The sequence below is a fragment of the Rhinopithecus roxellana genome, chromosome 5 (genome assembly GCF_007565055.1).
Source record: "Rhinopithecus roxellana isolate Shanxi Qingling chromosome 5, ASM756505v1, whole genome shotgun sequence".
Taxonomy (NCBI): Eukaryota; Metazoa; Chordata; class Mammalia; order Primates; family Cercopithecidae; genus Rhinopithecus; species Rhinopithecus roxellana.
The window spans coordinates 132,419,303-132,437,068 of NC_044553.1; the positions used below are offsets into that span (position 1 = coordinate 132,419,303).

The 17,766-nt window shown below is 46.4% G+C and overlaps 1 pseudogene; it reads left to right on the top strand.

The window, feature by feature from the left end:
- Positions 1 to 1,725: 1,725 nt before the first annotated feature.
- Positions 1,726 to 17,766, top strand: part of LOC115897598 — a 48,003-nt pseudogene continuing 31,962 nt past the window's right edge.

Genomic DNA, 17,766 nt, shown 5'->3' on the forward strand with positions numbered 1-17,766 from the left:
ACTTTCCTCCGATCCTTATTAAGTTTCAACAGCATGCCAAACACTCCACAACATACATGTATCACTTGTCTTTATGGAAGTTGCAGTCTAGCTGGGTAGGTCAATCAGTTGACAATTACAGCTGTCTTTTTTTTTTTTTTGAGACGGAGTCTTGATCTTGTTGACCCGGCTAGAGTGCAATGGCGTGACATCGGCTCACTGCAACCTCAGCCTCCTGGGTTCAAGTGATTCTCCTACCTCAGCCTCCTGAGTAGCTAGGATTACAGGCATGTACAACCATGCCCTGCTAATTTTGTATTTTTAGTAGAGACGGGGTTTCTCCATGTTGGTCAGGCTGGTCTCGAACTCCTGACCTCAGTTGATCCGCCCACCTCGGCCTCTCAAAGTTCTGGGATTACAGGTGTGAATCACCGCGCCTGGCCTACAGCTGTCTTTATGAAGTGCTGTGACAAACATATCTTACAGCAGGGGTTCTCAGCCTTGGTGCCATTAAGTTTTGGGGCCTGATCATTCTTTGTTGAGTAGGCTTTCCTATGCAATGTAGAATGTTTGGCTGTATCCCAGGCCTCTACCCACTAGATGCCAGTAGCATTCCCTGTGACCCAGGCATCCCAAAATGTCTCTAAACATTGCCAAATGTCCCTTGGGGAGAAAGGACCAAAATTCCAGCTTTACTGGAATGGAGCTTTACTTCACCCCCTAGCATTGAGAACCACTGCACCAGAACCAAAGAGAGAGGCATTTAACTCAGCATGGGGAAAAGTGGAATCTAGGAAGACTTTGAAGAGGAAATAACTTTATTCAAGTATGTCTTTCTTATTTTGAAAACCAAAAAACTAGGATGCAATTTTTGAAAAATTAATAAGGCAACCAAAGTATTAAAGCAACCTCAGCTCTCTAGGGTAACCCAGGTTTACAGATGTTGTCCCCTTTCACTCTAAACAATGTCCTAGTTTGGTGTTCAGTGGCATTACTGTCCCAGGGTGCCTCAGCATTATCTATTACTATAAACTTTTAAGAAGTAGCAGGCCAGGCACGGCGGCTCACGCCTGTAATCCCAGCACTTTGGGAGGCTGAGGCGGGCAAATAACCTGAGGTAAGGAGTTCAAGACCAGCCTGGCCAACATGGTGAAATCCCATCTTTACTATAAATACAAAAATTAGCCAGGTGTGGTGGCGGGCACATGTAATCCCATCCACTTGGGAGGCTGAGGCAGGAGAATTGCTTGAACCCGAGAGGCGGAGGTTGCACTGAGCTGAGATTGTGCCATTGCACTCCAGCCTGGGTGACAAAGCGAGACTCTATTTCATTTTTTTTTTTTTTTTTTTTTTTTTTTTGAGACGGAGTCTCGCTCTGTCACCCAGGCTGGAGTGCTGTGGCCAGATCTCAGCTCACTGCAAGCTCCGCCTCCCGGGTTCACGCCATTCCCCTGTCTCAGCCTCCCGGGTAGCTGGGACTACAGGCGCCCGCCACCTCGCCCGGCTAGTTTTTTGTAGTTTTTAGTAGAGACGGGGTTTCACCGTGTTAGGCAGGATGGTCTCGATCTCCTGACCTCGTGATCCGCCCATCTCGGCCTCCCAAAGTGCTGGGATTACAGGCTTGAGCCACCACACCCGGCCCGCGAGACTCTATTTCAAAAAAAAAAAAAAGAAAAAAAGAAGAAGAAGTAATACACCAGCGTTCCCAGTGAGCAAGCGGGAGGGTGTTTGGCTACTGGAGTGCAGTGGAGCACAGCAATGCGCAAATCAAAGGAACTTGCTTCTTTAAGCTCTTCTAGCAGTGGTTCTGACAGTGATGTTGACAAAAAGTTAAAGAGGAAAAAGCAGGTTGCTCCAGAAAGACCTGTAAAGAAGCAAAAGACTGGTGAAACTTGAAGAGCTCTGTCATCTTCCAAAGAGAACAGCAGCAGCAGCACAGATGATAACTTGATGTTTCAGGTTAGGAAAATGTGGTACATTCGTGTTTGGGATTTTTTTTTTTTTTTTTTTTTTTTTTTTTTTTTTTTTTTAGCCTTGTCCCCCAAGGCTGGAGTGCAATGGCACGATCTTGGCTCACTGCAACCTCTGCCTCCTGGGTTCAAGTGATTCTCCTGCCTCAGCCTCCCGAGTAGCTGGGACTGCAGGCACTCACCACCATGCCCGGCTAATTTCTGTCTTTTATGTCGAGACGGGGTTTCACCATGTTGGCCAGGCTGGTCTCGAACTCCTGACCTCAAGTGATCTGCCTGCCTTGACCTCCCAAAGTGCTAGGATTACAGGTGTGAGCCACCATGCTGGGCCAGTGTTTGGGATTTTAAAGGGGAATTGATATTAGATAATTGGATGGATCCAGAAGGTGAAATGAAACCAGGAAGAGAAGGTATTTCCTTGAATCTGGAGCAAGGGAGCCAGCTGAAGGAACAGATTTTTTAAAATTAAAATTTAAATTTAAAAATTTTTTAAATTTAAATTTAAAGATTATATCTATACACACACACACACACACACATATATATATACACAGTTTTTTTTTTTTTTTTTGAGACAGAGTCTTGCTCTGTTACCCAGGCTGGAGTGCAGTGGTGGGATCACAGCTCACTGCAGCCTCCATCTCCTGGGCTCAAGTGATCCACCTCAGCCTCCCTAGTAGCTGGGACTATAGGTGCTGGCATCATACACAGCTAATTTAAAAAAATTTTTTTTTAGAGAAGGCAGGTGTCGGGGGAGGTGTCTCACTGTGTTGTTCAGGCTAGTCTTGAATCCTAGGCTCAAGTAATCCACCTTTGCCTCCCTAAGTGCTGGGATTATAGGTGTGAGCCACTGCACCTGGCCAGGAACAGATTTCTGACACTGATGATGCAGTTAAGAAAACTGTGAAATCGAAGCCGTATAAAACCTATACTGTTCTAATTGTAGTTGGTGTGTGTGTGTGTGTGTGTGTGTGTGTGTGTGTGTGTGTGTTTTGACAGGTTCTTGCTCTGTGGTCCAGGTAGAGTGCAGTGGGATAATAATCATGGCTCACTGCAGTCTCCAACTCCTCCCACCTCAATCTCCTGAGTAGCTGGGGCTACAGGTGTGCGCCAACATGCCCAGCTAATTTTTAAGTTTTTTTTTTTTAATAGAGATGAGGTCTCACTATGTTGCCCAGGCTGGTCTAGAACTCCTGAGCTCAAGCGATGCTTCTGCTTCAGCCTCCCAAAGTGTTAGGATTTCCGGGGAAAGCCACCGCTTCTGGCCTCTAGTTGTTTTAATCTTTTTACATTGGCTTTTGTTTTCTAAGTGTTGTTCTCCAAGCTATTGTATGTTTAGATTGCAGAACAACTTGTAAAATGAATACCTGCTTTAATGTGCGTTATTTAAAATGTTCTGAGTGAAGCTAATTGTCTACTTTATAAGGAGAATTGCTCTGTGCCCACCACTTAGTATACAATAAAATCAAGTAATACAATCTTAACTGTTGTGGCCCTTTTTTTTTTTTTTTTTTTTTTTTGAGACAGAGTTTCACTCTTATTGCCCAGGCTAGATCTCAGCTCTGCAACCCCTGCCTCCCAAGTTCAAGTGATTCTCCTGCCTCAGCCTCCTGGGTAGTTGGATTACAGGCACCTGCCACCACTCCTGGCTAATTTTTTTATATTTTTGGTAGAGATGGGGTATCACCATGTTGGCCAGGCTGGTCTTGAACTCCTGACCTCAGTTGATCCACCCGCCTCCACCTCCCCAAGTGTTGAGATTACAGGCATGAGCCACTGCGCCTGGCCCTGTTGTGGCCTTTTTTGATCATGAGAGTGGTGCTTTTGAAAGCCAAAAATGACAGTTTTTTATAGAACTTTTAATTTCAATTCAGCTTTCACAATAAAACAGATTGTATTGCATTGAACAAAAAAAGTATTACACTAATACTAAACTTGATGTAAAATGTGATCTCAACTATGAAAATAAATATAGATGTAAATATCTGTATAGAAAAAATCATAATGAAGCATAGCAAAAGGCCATATATCATAATGGATGTTAATATTTGAGTTTATATTTCAGTTATCTTTTGGATAAGATCCAATTTTTTTTTCTTTTTTTTGAAACGGAGTCTTGCTCTATTGCCCAGGCAGAGTGCAGTGGCGCAATCTTGGCTCACTGCAACCTCTGCCTCCCGGGTTCAAGCAATTCTCTTGCCTCAGCCTCCCAAGCAGCCAGGACTACAGGCGTCCACCACCATGCCTGGCTAATTTTTGTATTTTTAGTAGAGACGGGGTTTCACCATATTGGCCAGGCTGGTCTCAAACTCCTGACCTTGTGATCTACCCGCCTCAGCCTCCCAAAGTGCTGGGATTACAGGCGTGAGCCACCAGGTTTAGGGCCAACTTAAAATTAGTTCGAATTTCTAATTAGTTCATAACTGTGATCGATATTTTCTTTTTATTTTATTTTTTTCTTTTCTAGTTTTTTTTTTTTTTGAGACGGAGTCTCGCTCTGTCACCCAGGCTGGAGTGCAGTGGCCGGATCTCAGCTCACTGCAAGCTCCGCCTCCCGGGTTCCCGCCATTCTCCTGCCTCAGGCTCCCGAGTAGCTGGGACTACAGGCGCCGCCACCTCGCCCGTCTAGTTTTTTTTTTGTATTTTTAGTAGAGACGGGGTTTCACCGTGTTAGCCAGGATGGTCTCCATCTCCTGACCTCGTGATCCGCCCGTCTCGGCCTCCCAAAGTGCTGGGATTACAGGCTTGAGCTACCGCGCCCGGCCATCTAGGTTTTTAAAAAATTCAAAATCTACTTGGGCACAGTGGCTCACACCTGTGGTCTCAGAACTTTGGGAGGTCAAGGCCAGAGGTTTGCTTGAGCCCAGGAGTTCAAGACCAGCCTGGGCAACATAGCTAGACCCCCATCTCTACAAAAAAAAAAAAAAAAAAAAATTCGGGATCCAAATGAGGTCTACACATTGCAATTGATCATATGTCATTTAACATTCTTTTAGCTTATAGGTTCTTCTTCTACCCCTTTAGGCCAGCTACTATTATCTAATTTTCATGTCCTTCTGCAAAACCTTCTTTTTTTTTTTTTTTTTTTTTTTTTTTTTTTTTTTTTTTTTTTTTTTGAGACGGAGTCTCGCTCTGTCGCCCAGGCTGGAGTGCAGTGGCCGGATCTCAGCTCACTGCAAGCTCCGCCTCCCGGGTTCACGCCATTCTCCTGCCTCAGCCTCCCGAGTAGCTGGGACTACAGGCGCCCGCCAGGTCGCCCGGCTAGTTTTTTGTATTTTTAGTAGAGACGGGGTTTCACCATGTTAGCCAGGATGGTCTCGATCTCCTGACCTCGTGATCCGCCCGTCTCGGCCTCCCAAAGTGCTGGGATTACAGGCTTGAGCCACCGCGCCCGGCTGCAAAACCTTCTAATTGGGTTTCTATACTTGAATTTCCTCCTGCTCTAATCCAGTTTCTACAAAGCAGCCAGAGAAATGTGAACAAATGGAAACCAGATCAACAGTCCATTTAAAGCCCTTCAAGGCTTCTTTTTTTTGAGACAGAGTTTCGCTCTTGTTGCTCAGGCTGGAGTGCGGTGATGTGATCTCGGCCCATTGCAACCTCTGCCTCCTGGGTTCAAGAGATTCTCCTACCTCAGCCTCCTGAGTAGCTGGGATTACTGGTGCCTGCCACCATGCCCAGCTAATTTTTGTATTTTTAGTAGAGATGGGGTTTTGCCATTTTGGTCAAGCTGGTCTCAAACACCTAACTTCAAGTGATCTGCCTGCCTCGGCCTCCCAAAGTGCTGAGATTACAGGCGCGAGCCACTGCGCCCTGCTCTTCAAGGCTTCTTATGCCCTGGCCTTGCTTATTGCTCCAACTTCTGTGTTTTTTTTTGAGACAGAGTCTCGCTCTGTTGCCCAGGCTGGAATGCTGTGGTATGATCTCAGCTCACTGCAACCTCGCCTCCCGGGTTAAAGTGATTCTTGTGCCTCATCCTCCCAAGTAGGTGGGATTACAGGCTTATGCCACCACGCCCAGCTGATTTCTGTTTGAACCTCTTTAGGGGCTAGAAAACAAACCTTGTTTTCCTCTACTCTTCTGTTTATTTATTCATTTATTTTTTTTTTTTTGAGACAGAGTCTCGCTCTGTCGCCCAGGCTGGAGTGCAGTGGCCGGATCTCAGCTCACTGCAAGCTCTGCCTCCCGGGTTCCCGCCATTCTCCTGCCTCAGCCTCCGGAGTAGCTGGGACTACTGGCGCCCGCCACCGTGCCCAGCTAGTTTTTTGTATTTTTTTAATAGAGACGGGGTTTCACCGTATTAGCCAGGATGGTCTCGATCTCCTGACCTCGTGATCCGCCCGTCTCGGCCTCCCAAAGTGCTGGGATTACAGGCTTGAGCCACCGCGCCCGGCCTGTTGATTTTTATTCTTCCTTCCATCCCTACTGTGAATGTTCCTTCCCCAGAGAGTCTTTTCCTAACCACCCTTTATTGTTTCCTCCCACAGCACCTCACTTTTCGCTGCTTCTAGCATTTATTGGAGCTGGTTATATTTTCATTTTGTGAGTTTACTTCATTCATGCCTCTCTCGCTCCACCCCAGGAGGGCATGGATCATGTCTGTTGTGTTCACACGACTCTGTCCCCATTTTCCTGAAGCACTCATAACAGCATAATAGCTATTTGTTTAACAAATATTTGCAAAACCTTCTAACTGGGTTTCTACACTTGAATTTCCCCCTGCTCTAATCCAGTTTTTACAAAGCAGCCAGAGAAATGTGTGCAAATGTAAACTAGATCAACAGTCCTCTTAAAGCCCTTAAATGATTCTTGTGCTATTTGTTGAACAAAGATAAACAAGACAATCCCTAACCTCAAAAAACACACAGCGAGGCTAAGGCTCACTGCAGCCTCAACAACGGAGGCTAAGGCAGGAGGATTGCTTGAGCCCAGGAGTTCCAGGCTGCATTGAACTATGATCATACCACTGCACTCCAGCCTGGGCAACACAGCGAGACCTTGTTTCTAAAAGTAAGTAGATAAAATTTAAAAACCCGCAGGTCACTGTCTCTGCTTATACTGTTTCTAATGGGACCGAACTTCCCTTATTTCAGTTACTAGAGTCCTGTGCTACTTCCTCACTCTTATACATAGATAAAGAGAAGACAAATTGATGTCTTTTTTTTTTTTTTTTTTTTTTTTTTTGAGACGGAGTCTTGCTCTGCCACCCAGGCTGGAGTGCAGTGGCCGGATCTCAGCTCACTGCAAGCTCCGCCTCCCGGGTTTACGCCATTCTCCTGCCTCAGCCTCCCAAGTAGCTGGGACTACAGGCGCCCGCCTCGTCGCCCGGCTAGTTTTTTGTATTTTTAAGTAGAGACAGGGTTTCACCGTATTAGCCAGGATGGTCTCGATCTCCCGACCTTGTGATCCGCCTGTCTCGGCCTCCCAAAGTGCTGGGATTACAGGCTTGAGCCACCGTGCCCGGCCAATTGATGTCTTTTTTAAAAAAGGAAAATAATTTGGTAATAACTATCAAATTTTAGATGATACAGTAGTTTCATTTCCAGGAATTCTCATAAATATCTTTACCCAAAAGCACAAAGGACAAAGGGTCAACCACAAGGATGTTTCTACAGCATAGAAGGTAATAACAAAATCCTAGAAGCAACCAAAATGCTTATCAAAGGAGGAGCAGTTAAACAAAATATGACACCCTTACTTTGTAGAATATATTTTGTAGCTATTAATAAGAAGGAGATGGCCAGGTGCCATGGCTCACGCCTGTAATCCCAGCACTTTGGGAGGCTGAGGCAGGCGGATAACCTGAGGTCGGGAGTTCGAGACTAGCCTGACCAACATGGAGAAACCCCATCTCTACTAAAAATACAAAATTAGCTGGGCGTGGTGGCACATGTCTGTAATCCCAGCTACTCGGGAGACTGAGGCAGGAGAATCGCTTGAACCCGGGAGGCGGAGTTTGTGGTGAGCCGAGATCGTGCCATTACACTCCAGCCTGGGCAACCAAAGCAAAACTTCATCTCAAAAAAAAAAAAAAAAGAAGAAGTAACGTTGCCATAGTGATTCAGAACATGGACTTCAGAGCCAGATTACATGGGTTCAAATCCCCACTCTATCACTTGGTATTTGTGTGACCTTGGGGGCATGCTGCCTCTGTTTTTTTTTTGTTTGTTTTTTTTTTTAAGACAGAGTCTTGCTGAGTCGCCCAGGCTGTGGTGCAGTGGCATGATCCTGGCTCACTGCAGCCTCCGCCTCCCGGGTTCAAGTGATTCTCCTGCCTCAGCCTCCCAAGTAGCTGGGACCACAGACATGTGCCACCACACCCGGCTAAATTTTGTATTTTTTTTTTTTTTTTTTTTTTTTTTTTGAGACGGAGTCTGGCTCTGTCGCCCAGGCTGGAGTGCGGTGGCCGGATCTCAGCTCACTGCAAGCTCCGCCTCCCGGGTTTACGCCATTCTCCTGCCTCCGCCTCCCAAGTAGCTGGGACTACAGGCGCCCGCCTCGTCGCCCGGCTAGTTTTTTGTATTTTTAGTAGAGACGGGGTTTCACCGTATTAGCCAGGGTGGTCTCGATCTCCTGACCTCGTGATCCGCCCGTCTCGGCCTCCCAAAGTGCTGGGATTACAGGCTTGAGCCACCGCGCCCGGCCTAAATTTTGTATTTTTAGCAGAGATGGGGTTTCACCATCCTGGCCAGGCTAGTCTCAAACTCCTGACCTGAAGTGATCTGCCCACCTTGGCCTCCCAAAGTGGTGGGATTACAGGTGTGAGCCACTGCACCCAGTGAGGTTTTTAAAATGTTCTTTAAAAAAAATTTGGCCGGGCGCGGTGGCTCAAGCCTGTAATCCCAGCACTTTGGGAGGCCGAGACGGGCGGATCACGAGGTCAGGAGATCGAGACCATCCTGGCTAACATGGTGAAACCCCGTCTCTACTAAAAAATACAAAAAACTAGCCGGGCGAGGTGGCAGCGCCTGTAGTCCCAGCTACTCGGGAGGCTGAGGCAGGAGAATGGCGTAAACCCGGGAGGCGGAGCTTGCAGTGAGCTGAGATCCGGCCACTGCACTCCAGCCTGGGCGACAGAGCGAGACTCCGTCTCAAAAAAAAAAAAAAAAAAAAAATTGAGGGGGTAGAGACAAGGCCTCACTATGTTGCCTAGGCTGTTGAACTCCTGGCCTCAAGTGTTCCTCCTGCCTTGACCTCCAAAAGTGCTGGGATTACAGGCATGAGCCACTGCACCCAGCCTCAGTTTTTTAAAACTGTAAATGAGGGTAATAATAGTTTCCACATCAGAGGGTTGTTATGGGGAATAAACAAGTTAATAGATATTAAGACTTAAACATTACCTGGCAATAAGAAGAGCTAAATGTGACATTAATATTAAACATTGAAAAATGTCTATGCCCTATTGTTTCATTTAATTAACTAGTTTTTTAATTGAAAAATTGAAAAGCATGTGGTTAAAAAAAATTTCACAACAGATGATAGGGCATATAATAAAAAATGAGTTTGTCTTCCACCCCAGAGCCAAGCTATTCACAGCTTCTTAGGAATCTTTCCAGAAATGTTTTATATATATGTAAACTTATATGTGTTAATGTATTTCACACATACCCACACTCAAGCACAAATCCTCCTTTTACTTTTAAACACTCTGTCTTGCAGCTTGCGTGTTTTTTGTTTGTTTGTTTGTTTGTTTTTTCAGACGGACTCTCATTCTGTTGTCCAGGCTGAAGTGCAGTGGCGTGATCTTGGCTCACTGCAACCTCTGCCTCCTGGGGTCAAGCTACTCCCTCCCAAGTAGCTGGGATTATAGGCATGCTCCACCATGTCTGGCTAATTTTTGTATTTTTAGTAGAGACGGGGTTTTGCCATGTTGGCTAGGCTGGTCTTGGAACTCCTGACCTCAGGTGATCTGCCTGCCTCGGCCTCCCAAAGTGCTGGGATTACAGGGGTGAGCCACCGCTCCAGGCCACAGCTTGCTTTTTACACTTTGTAGTATATCTTGGAAGTTGTTCCATATCATCATATACAGACTTTTTTATTTTTTGAGATAGAGTTTCGCTCTTGTCACCCAGGCTGGAGCGCAGTGCCGCGATCTTGGCTCACTGTCACCTTTTCCTTCCTGGTTCAAGCAATTCTCCTGCCTCAACCTCCTGAGTAGCTAGGATTACAGGCATCTGCCACCATGCCTGGATAATTTTTTGTATTTTTAGTAGAGATGGGGTTTCACCATGTTGGCCAAGCTGGTCTTGAACTCCTGACCTCAGGTGATCCACCCACCTTGGCCTCCTGAAGTGCTGGGATTACGGGCATGAGCCACCACGCCCAGCCAGCATACACAGATTTAAGTAATTACTTTTTTCCACTGTTAAGTTCGTGACAAACCCATTGTCAAACTGGACCATCATAAGTCAGGGACTATCTCTGCAGAGGAACTATATATCTAGTTTCCTATTGACAGACATTTTAGTGGGTTATAGTCTCTTGCTATTACATATAATGCTGCAATTAACATCTTTGGATATATCCCAAATATGGCTAAGTTTAAAAGAAGATAGGCTCCATATTTTGTTTTTTAAAAGCATGTTTGTGTGTGCATAAGTGTGCACCCACTGAAGATGATTGCAATCTGTAGGAATTCAGAATGCAAGGAATGGAGAGAGCAAAAGGCAGTTTGACCAAAGAGCCTGGATGTTTAAGTGTTTTGTTTTTTAATCTCTCTTTTTTTTGAGATGAGATCTCACTCTGTAGTCCAGGCTGGAGTGCAGTGATGTAGTTTTTGTTCACTGCAGCCTCGACCTGCCAGGCTCAAGCGATCCTTCCACCTCAGCCTCCAGAGTAGCTGAGACTACAGGCACATGCCACCGCACCCAGCTGATTTTTGTATTTTTTGTAGAGACGGGGTTTCACCTTGTTGCCCAGCCTGGTCTCAAACTCCTGGGCTGAAGTGATCTGCCTTCTTCACTCTCCCTAAGTGCTGGGATTACCAGCATGCACCACTGCACCTGGCCTGTGTGGTTTTTTTTTTTTTTTTGGTTTTTTTTTTTTGAGGCAGAGTCTCGATCTGGTGCCCAGGCTGGAGTGCAATGGCGGGATCTTGACTCACTGCAACCTCCACCTCCCGGGTTCAAGCGATTTTCCTGTCTCAGCCTCCTGAGTAGCTGGGATTACAGGCTCAGTCCACCACACCCGGCTAAGTTTTGTATTTTCAGTAGAGACGGGGTTTCACCATGTTGGTCAGGCTGGTCTCGAACTCCTGTCCTCATGATCTGCCTGCCTCGGCCTCCCAAAATGCTGGTGTTACAGGCATGCGCCACCGTGCCTGGCCTGTGTTTTGTTTTTTAAAATGTTACCTATACAATAAAATTTTTTCAGAGGTTATACCCTAAAAGAGAAGCAATCATTTTATCTTCTGGTTCTCCAAGCTCTTGGTTCACACCTCAGTTATAGACAGAGTGGGACCTGTCTGTTCCCCTTGCTAGCCAAGGAACTTGCCTAGTCAACCTCCAATACCCAGCCCAGTGCCTGGCACATAGAAGGTGTTCACTAAACACTTCTGGGATGAATGAAGCTACTCCTCTGACCTAGGTTTCCCTGTATATAAAATTAGAATGATAAAGTGACCCACATCTAATGGCCATCCTAATAAATTCCTGAGCAAAAAAAAAAGAAGAAATTCCTGAGCAATGTGAATGTTCTTAAAAAACATGAAAGTGTGTAAAACTGCTCAAGAATAGCTGTTTAATCTAAAATTTATCCTGTGGGCTGACCAGGTCAAAATGCCTGCGGTGTAGCTAGTTCAAAGGACGGTGGCATCTTCCCCAAGTGAGAACAGCCTATTAAATTTGTGAGCAAGAGGGACAGAGTTGTCAGCTGAGCAGAGCCCTGCTGCCAAGTCCTCTAGATCTGAAACCATCTTGGCCTGTTTCCACCCTGGAATCATTTTGGAAAGATTATGGCCCCTGCAAGTCTGTTAAAAAGTTGGAGCCAGGCCGGGCGCGGTGGCTCAAGCCTGTAATCCCAGCACTTTGGGAGGCCGAGACGGGCGGATCACGAGGTCGGGAGATCGAGACCATCCTGGCTAACACGGTGAAACCCCGTCTCTACTAAAAATACAAAAAAAAGCTAGCCGGGCGAAGTGGCGGGCGCCTGTAGTCCCAGCTACTCGGGAGGCTGAGGCAGGAGAATGGCGTAAACCCGGGAGGCGGAGCTTGCAGTGAGCTGAGATCCGGCCACTGCACTCCAGCCCCGGCGACAGAGTGAGACTCTGCCTCAAAAAAAAAAAAAAAAAAAGTTGGAGCCTTGGCTGGGCGTGGTGGCTCATGCCTGTAATTTCAGCACTTTGGTAGGTTGAGACAGGAGGATTGCTTGAACTCAGGAGTTGGAGACCAGCCTAGGCAACATGGCAAGACCTCATTGCTACAAAACAAAAACAACAATTAGCTGGATGTGGTGGTGCAAGCATGTAGTCTCAGCTGCTTGGGAAGCTGAGATCATGCCACTGCACTCCAACCTGGGCAACAGAGCGAGACCCTGTATCAAAAACAAAAATCAAAAGACAGTTGGAGCCTTTATATTAGATATAACCCAAGGACTCCCCAGCCATAGAGTAATCTTGGAGTATTGAAAGGTGGAAAGGTGTAATAACTTTCCTCCCTATCAGAAGGGTCATGGCCACCACTCCTATAACAAAAGACTGGTTAACAAGAGAAAAGCATAAGAAATTTATAACTTTCTCTTTTAATTTTTTGTTTTAGAGACAAGGTCTTGCTCTGTTGTCTAGGCTGGAGTACAGTGGCGTGATCATGGCTCATTGCAGCCTTGAACTTCTGGGCTCAAGCCATCTTCCCACTTTAGCCTTCCCAGTAGCTGGGATTGCAGGCACACACCACCATGTCCATCTAAAAGCATATCAGATTTATCTTATCCAATCAAAATTGTATGTGACATGGGAGACTTCAGAAATGAAGACCCAAAGACTCAAGAAAAAAACTGTTCCTTTTTTTTTTTTTTTTTTGAGATGAAGTGTCGCACTGTGGCCCAGGCTAGAGTGCAGTGGCACGATCTGGCTCACTGCAACCTTCACCTCAGCCTCCTGAGTAGCCTCCTGGGACTACAGGTGCACACCACCACACCTGGCTAAATTTTTTTTTTTTTTTGTATTTTTAGTAGAGACGGGGTTTCATCGTGTTAGCCAGGATGGTCTTGATCTCCTGACCTCATGATCCGCATGCCTCGGCCTCCCAAAGTGCTGGGATTACAGGCATGAGCCACCGCGTCCAGCCAAAAACTGTTCGTTTTTATGCTTAGATTCAGTGAAGCATGACAGCTGTGTTGAAACGTGATTAGACAGAAAGGGAATGATCTAATAGTAACAGACTGAGTGGGGAAACCCAGCAAGGCCTGTGTTCAGATTCTTCTTGGCCTATTCCTTTCTCCTGGGTTTAGGGCAGGGCCCCTTCTGAAATGAAGGTCTTATGATCTATTTTCAGACAAGGTAGGTCAGATAATTTTATGGCCAGCTCCTACACAGAAGGATGGAGGAATGTTAAAGTCCTATTTCTAGGTTTTATGGCTGGCTTTGGAGAAGAAGGGTTCTAGTTTCTATGGCCTGCCTTGGGAGAGGAAGGGAAGCAGAAGAAAGAAGTACAGGAGAAGAGAAGAAAGAGACTTTGCTTTTGAGGTCCTTCCAATATCTTTCAGTTCAAAGTATCAGCATGCCAAAGTGCCTTACTTTGGGGTATTATTTTCTGAGCCCCAACAGTAGTAAGGAAATGACAGTAATAATTCTTTTTTTCTTTTTATTTTTTTAATTGAGACAGAGTCTTGCTCTGTCGCCCAGGCTGGAGTGTAGCTGTGCAATCTTGGCTCACTGCAACCTCCACCTCCCAGGTTCATGCGATTCTTGTGCCTCAGCCTCCCAAGTAGTTGAGATAACAGGCATGTGCCACCATGCCTGGCTAATTTTTTTGTATTTTTAGTGGAGATGGGGTTCCGCCGTGTTCACCAGGCTGGTCTAGAACTCCTGACCTCATGTGACCCGACTGCCTCAGCCTCCCAAAGTGCTGGGATTACAGGTATGAGCCACTGCGACCGGTGACAGTGATGATTCTTTCAACATTCAGTAATTATTGACCTGGCTGGGTGTGGTGGCCACGCCTACAATCCCAGTGCTTTGGAAGGCCGAGGCGGGAGGACTGCTTGAGGCCAAGAGTTTGAGATCAGCCTGGGCAACATAGCAAGACCCTGTCTCTACAAAACAAAACAACAAAAAAGCAAACAAAAAGTATTTACTGAGCAACTACTCTGTATGTGCCAGGCATAGGTGCTGCAGTTTCAAGACAAAGTATCTGCCTTCACAGACCTTAGGCAGATACAAAACGATATTAAATATAAATCAGATAGTGCTAAGAAAAGTACAGTGGGTGTCACAGGTAGGGTCCACTGGACCCACACCCTGAGACAATGCTTATCATGTTCAATGACTACAGAGGTTGCATCTTGGTAGGGAGATGAAGGAAGCATGATTGGGCAGAGGGAGGAATCAAGCTGAGAGGCAGGCCCTCCTACAGCCTCAGCCGACCCCATGGGGAGCACCAGAGTGGACATGGCCCATCTCAGTTGCTTCCTCTTGGGCCACAGTGGCCCTCCTTTCTACTCCACCCCAATCAGTCACTGGGTGTGGGATATCTTGCAAAGGGTGTACCCTTGGGCACATTCTCTCTTGTAGCTGAGGCAATTCTCAAAGGAGCTGATAGCTGAAGGCTGTCTGCTTACGGCACTCCCAGCTGCTGGGGCAACAAGTCCTGCCTTGAAAGGGAATCTGGGCTGTGGGTCAACATGTCCATCATCCAACATATGGGGAGAGAGGATGATGGTGGAGGTGCTCCTTGGGATAGGGTAGTCAGGGAAGGACTCTCCGAGGAGATTTTAAATAACCTAAATGAGGCCGGGTCGGTGGTTTACACCTGTAATCCCAGCACTTTGGGAGGCCGAGGTGGGCGGATAATGAGGTCAGGAGTTCAAGACCAGCCTGGCCAACATGGTGAAACCCTTTCTCTACTAAAAATATACAAGTTAGCCAGGTGTGGTGAGCACCTCTAGTCCCAGCTACTTGGGAGCCTGAGGCAGGAGAATGGCTTGAACCCGGGAGGCAGAGGCTGCGGTGAGCCGAGATTGCACCACTGCATTCCAGCTTGGGCAACAAAGTGAGACTCCATCTCAAACAAACAAACACACGAACAAACAACCTGAGTGAAGTGAAGGAAGGAGCCATGCAGATTCTGAGGGAAGAGCATTCTAAACAAAGGGAACAGCAAATGCAAATGTCCAAAGGAGGGATTATTTTTGAGATGTTCAAGGAAGAGCAAAGAAGCCAGCATGACCGGAGTGCAATGAACAAGGGGAGAGTGATAGGAAATGCACAAGCGCCAGGTCATGTAGAGTCTTGCACACTATCATAAAAATTTGAATCTTTATTGTTACAGGAAGCCATTGAGGGTTAAAAACAGAAGAGTGACAAAATTTGGTTGATGATTTAAAAGGATCACCCTGGATGTTGCTGTATGGAGAGCTAGAATGGAGGTAGGGAAACCAGATAGGAAGCTATTCTGGTATTTCAGGTAAGAGAGAGTCATGGTTGGGACTATAGAAAGGGACAGGTTGGTGGGGACTATAGAATGGTACAGAGCTGTAGAGAAGTGTCTCTCAACCAGGGTGACTTTGCTCTAGGTTCTCCACATACCTCTCCCCAACTCTCCCTACCAGTCAAGGACATTTGTTCAATATCTGAACATTTTCGGTTGTCATAAATCGGGGATGCTATTGGCTTCTAGTGAGTGCTGCAAAGTATCCTACAATAATGCACAGGACAACTCCCCGTGACAAAGAATTACTTGGTTCAAAATGTCAATAGTGGGCCAGGCGTGGTGGCTCACGCCTGTAATACCAGCACTTTGGGAGGCCAAGGAGAGCAGGTCACCTGAGCTCAGGAGTTCAAGACTAGCCTGGCCAACATGGTGAAACCCTGTCTCTACTAAATATACAAAAATTAGCTGGGCTTGGTGACAGGTGCCTGTAATCCCAGCTATTTGGGAGGCTGAGGCATGAGAATCACCTGAATCTGGGAGGCGGAGGTGGCCGTGAACAGAGTTCATGCCACTATACTCCAGCCTGGAGGATACAGCGAGACTCTGTCTCAAAAAAAAACCAAAAACAAAAACCAAAATGTCAATGGTGGCTGGGCACAGTGATTCATGCCTGTAATCCCAGCACTTTTGGAGGCCAACATGGAGGATTGCTTGAAGCCAGGAGCATTATACCAGCCTGGGCTACAAAGCAAGACCTCATCTCTTTTTTTAAATTAGTTGAGCCTGGTAGCAAGCAACTGTAGTCCAGGCTATTAGGGAGGCTGAGGCAAGAGGATCGCTTGAGCCCGGGAGTTCAAGGCTGCAGTGAGCTATGATTGTGCCACGGCACTCCATCCTGGGCAACGGGGTAAGAACCTGTCTCAAAAATAAAATTAAAAAAAAGACAATAGTCCTAAGGTTGAGAGACCTTAGTACTTGCAATAGAGGAAGTGAAAAGTATTAGAGATGTATTCTTTTTAGATGGAGTTTTACTCCTGTCACCCAGGCTGGAGTGCAATGGTGCGATCTCAGCTCACTGCCTGCCTCCCAGGTTCAAGGGATTCTCCTGTCTCAGCCTCCTGAATAGCTGGGATTACAGACATGCGCCACCACGCCCGGCTAATTTTTGTATTTTTAGTAGAGATGGGGGTTTCACCATGCTGGCCAGGCTGGTCTCGAACTCCTGACCTCGTGATGCACCCGCCTTGGCCTCCCAAAGTGCTGGGATTACAGGTGTGAACCATTGCGCCTGGCCAGATCCTGTCTCTTAAATTAAGAAAAAAAAAGAAGAAGAAGAAGACGACGAAGCAAGGGTGGATCAGCTGTGTCAAATGCTCCTGAAAGGCTGTGGGTAAGGATTGAGAATTGCCCACTGGAAATGAATATGAAGTTTATCAGTGGCCTTGAAAAGAGCAGGTTCCATGGAGTGGGTTCAGGAGAAACAGGGAGGTGAGAAAATAGAAATGGGAATTACAGACAATTCTTTCAAAGAGTTGTGCCCCAAATGGGGACAGGTAATGTGTCAGTAATAAGAGGAGGATCCAGGATCAAGGATGGAAAGTTGTTACAACACATTTGTAGGCTGCAGGGAAGGTGTAGTAAAGGGAGGAAGCTTATTAATGTTAACCTCTATTGAATACTTACTAAGTAGGAGCTGCATGAGGCATTTTATATAGATTATTTCCTTTAACCTGTACACCCAACCAATGAGGAAGAGAATATGATCATCCCGATTTCACAGAAGACAAAACTGAGGCATGGAAAGGATGGGGTGGGGTACATGGACATGGTCATAGGGCTAGTAAGTGGGGGAACTTGGATGTAACCAGGATGTCTGGCTCCAGAGCCTACGTTCTCACTCTCTTTCATTTACTTTTTTTTTTTTTTTTTTGAGACAGAGTCTTGCTCTGTTGCCCAGGCTAGAGTGCAGTGGCGTGGTCTCGGCTCACTGCAACTGCTGCCTCCTGGGTTCAAGCGATTCTCCTGCCTTAACCTCCAGAGTAGCTGGGATTACAGGCATGTGCCAGCACGCCCCACTAAATTTTGTATTTTTAATAGAGGTGGGGTTTCCCCATGTTAGCCAGGCTGGTCTGAAACTCCTGTCTTCAGGTGATTCACCTGCCTCAGCCTCCCAAAGTGTTGGGATTACAGGCATGAGTGACCATGCCCAGCTTTTCATTTGCATTTTTAAA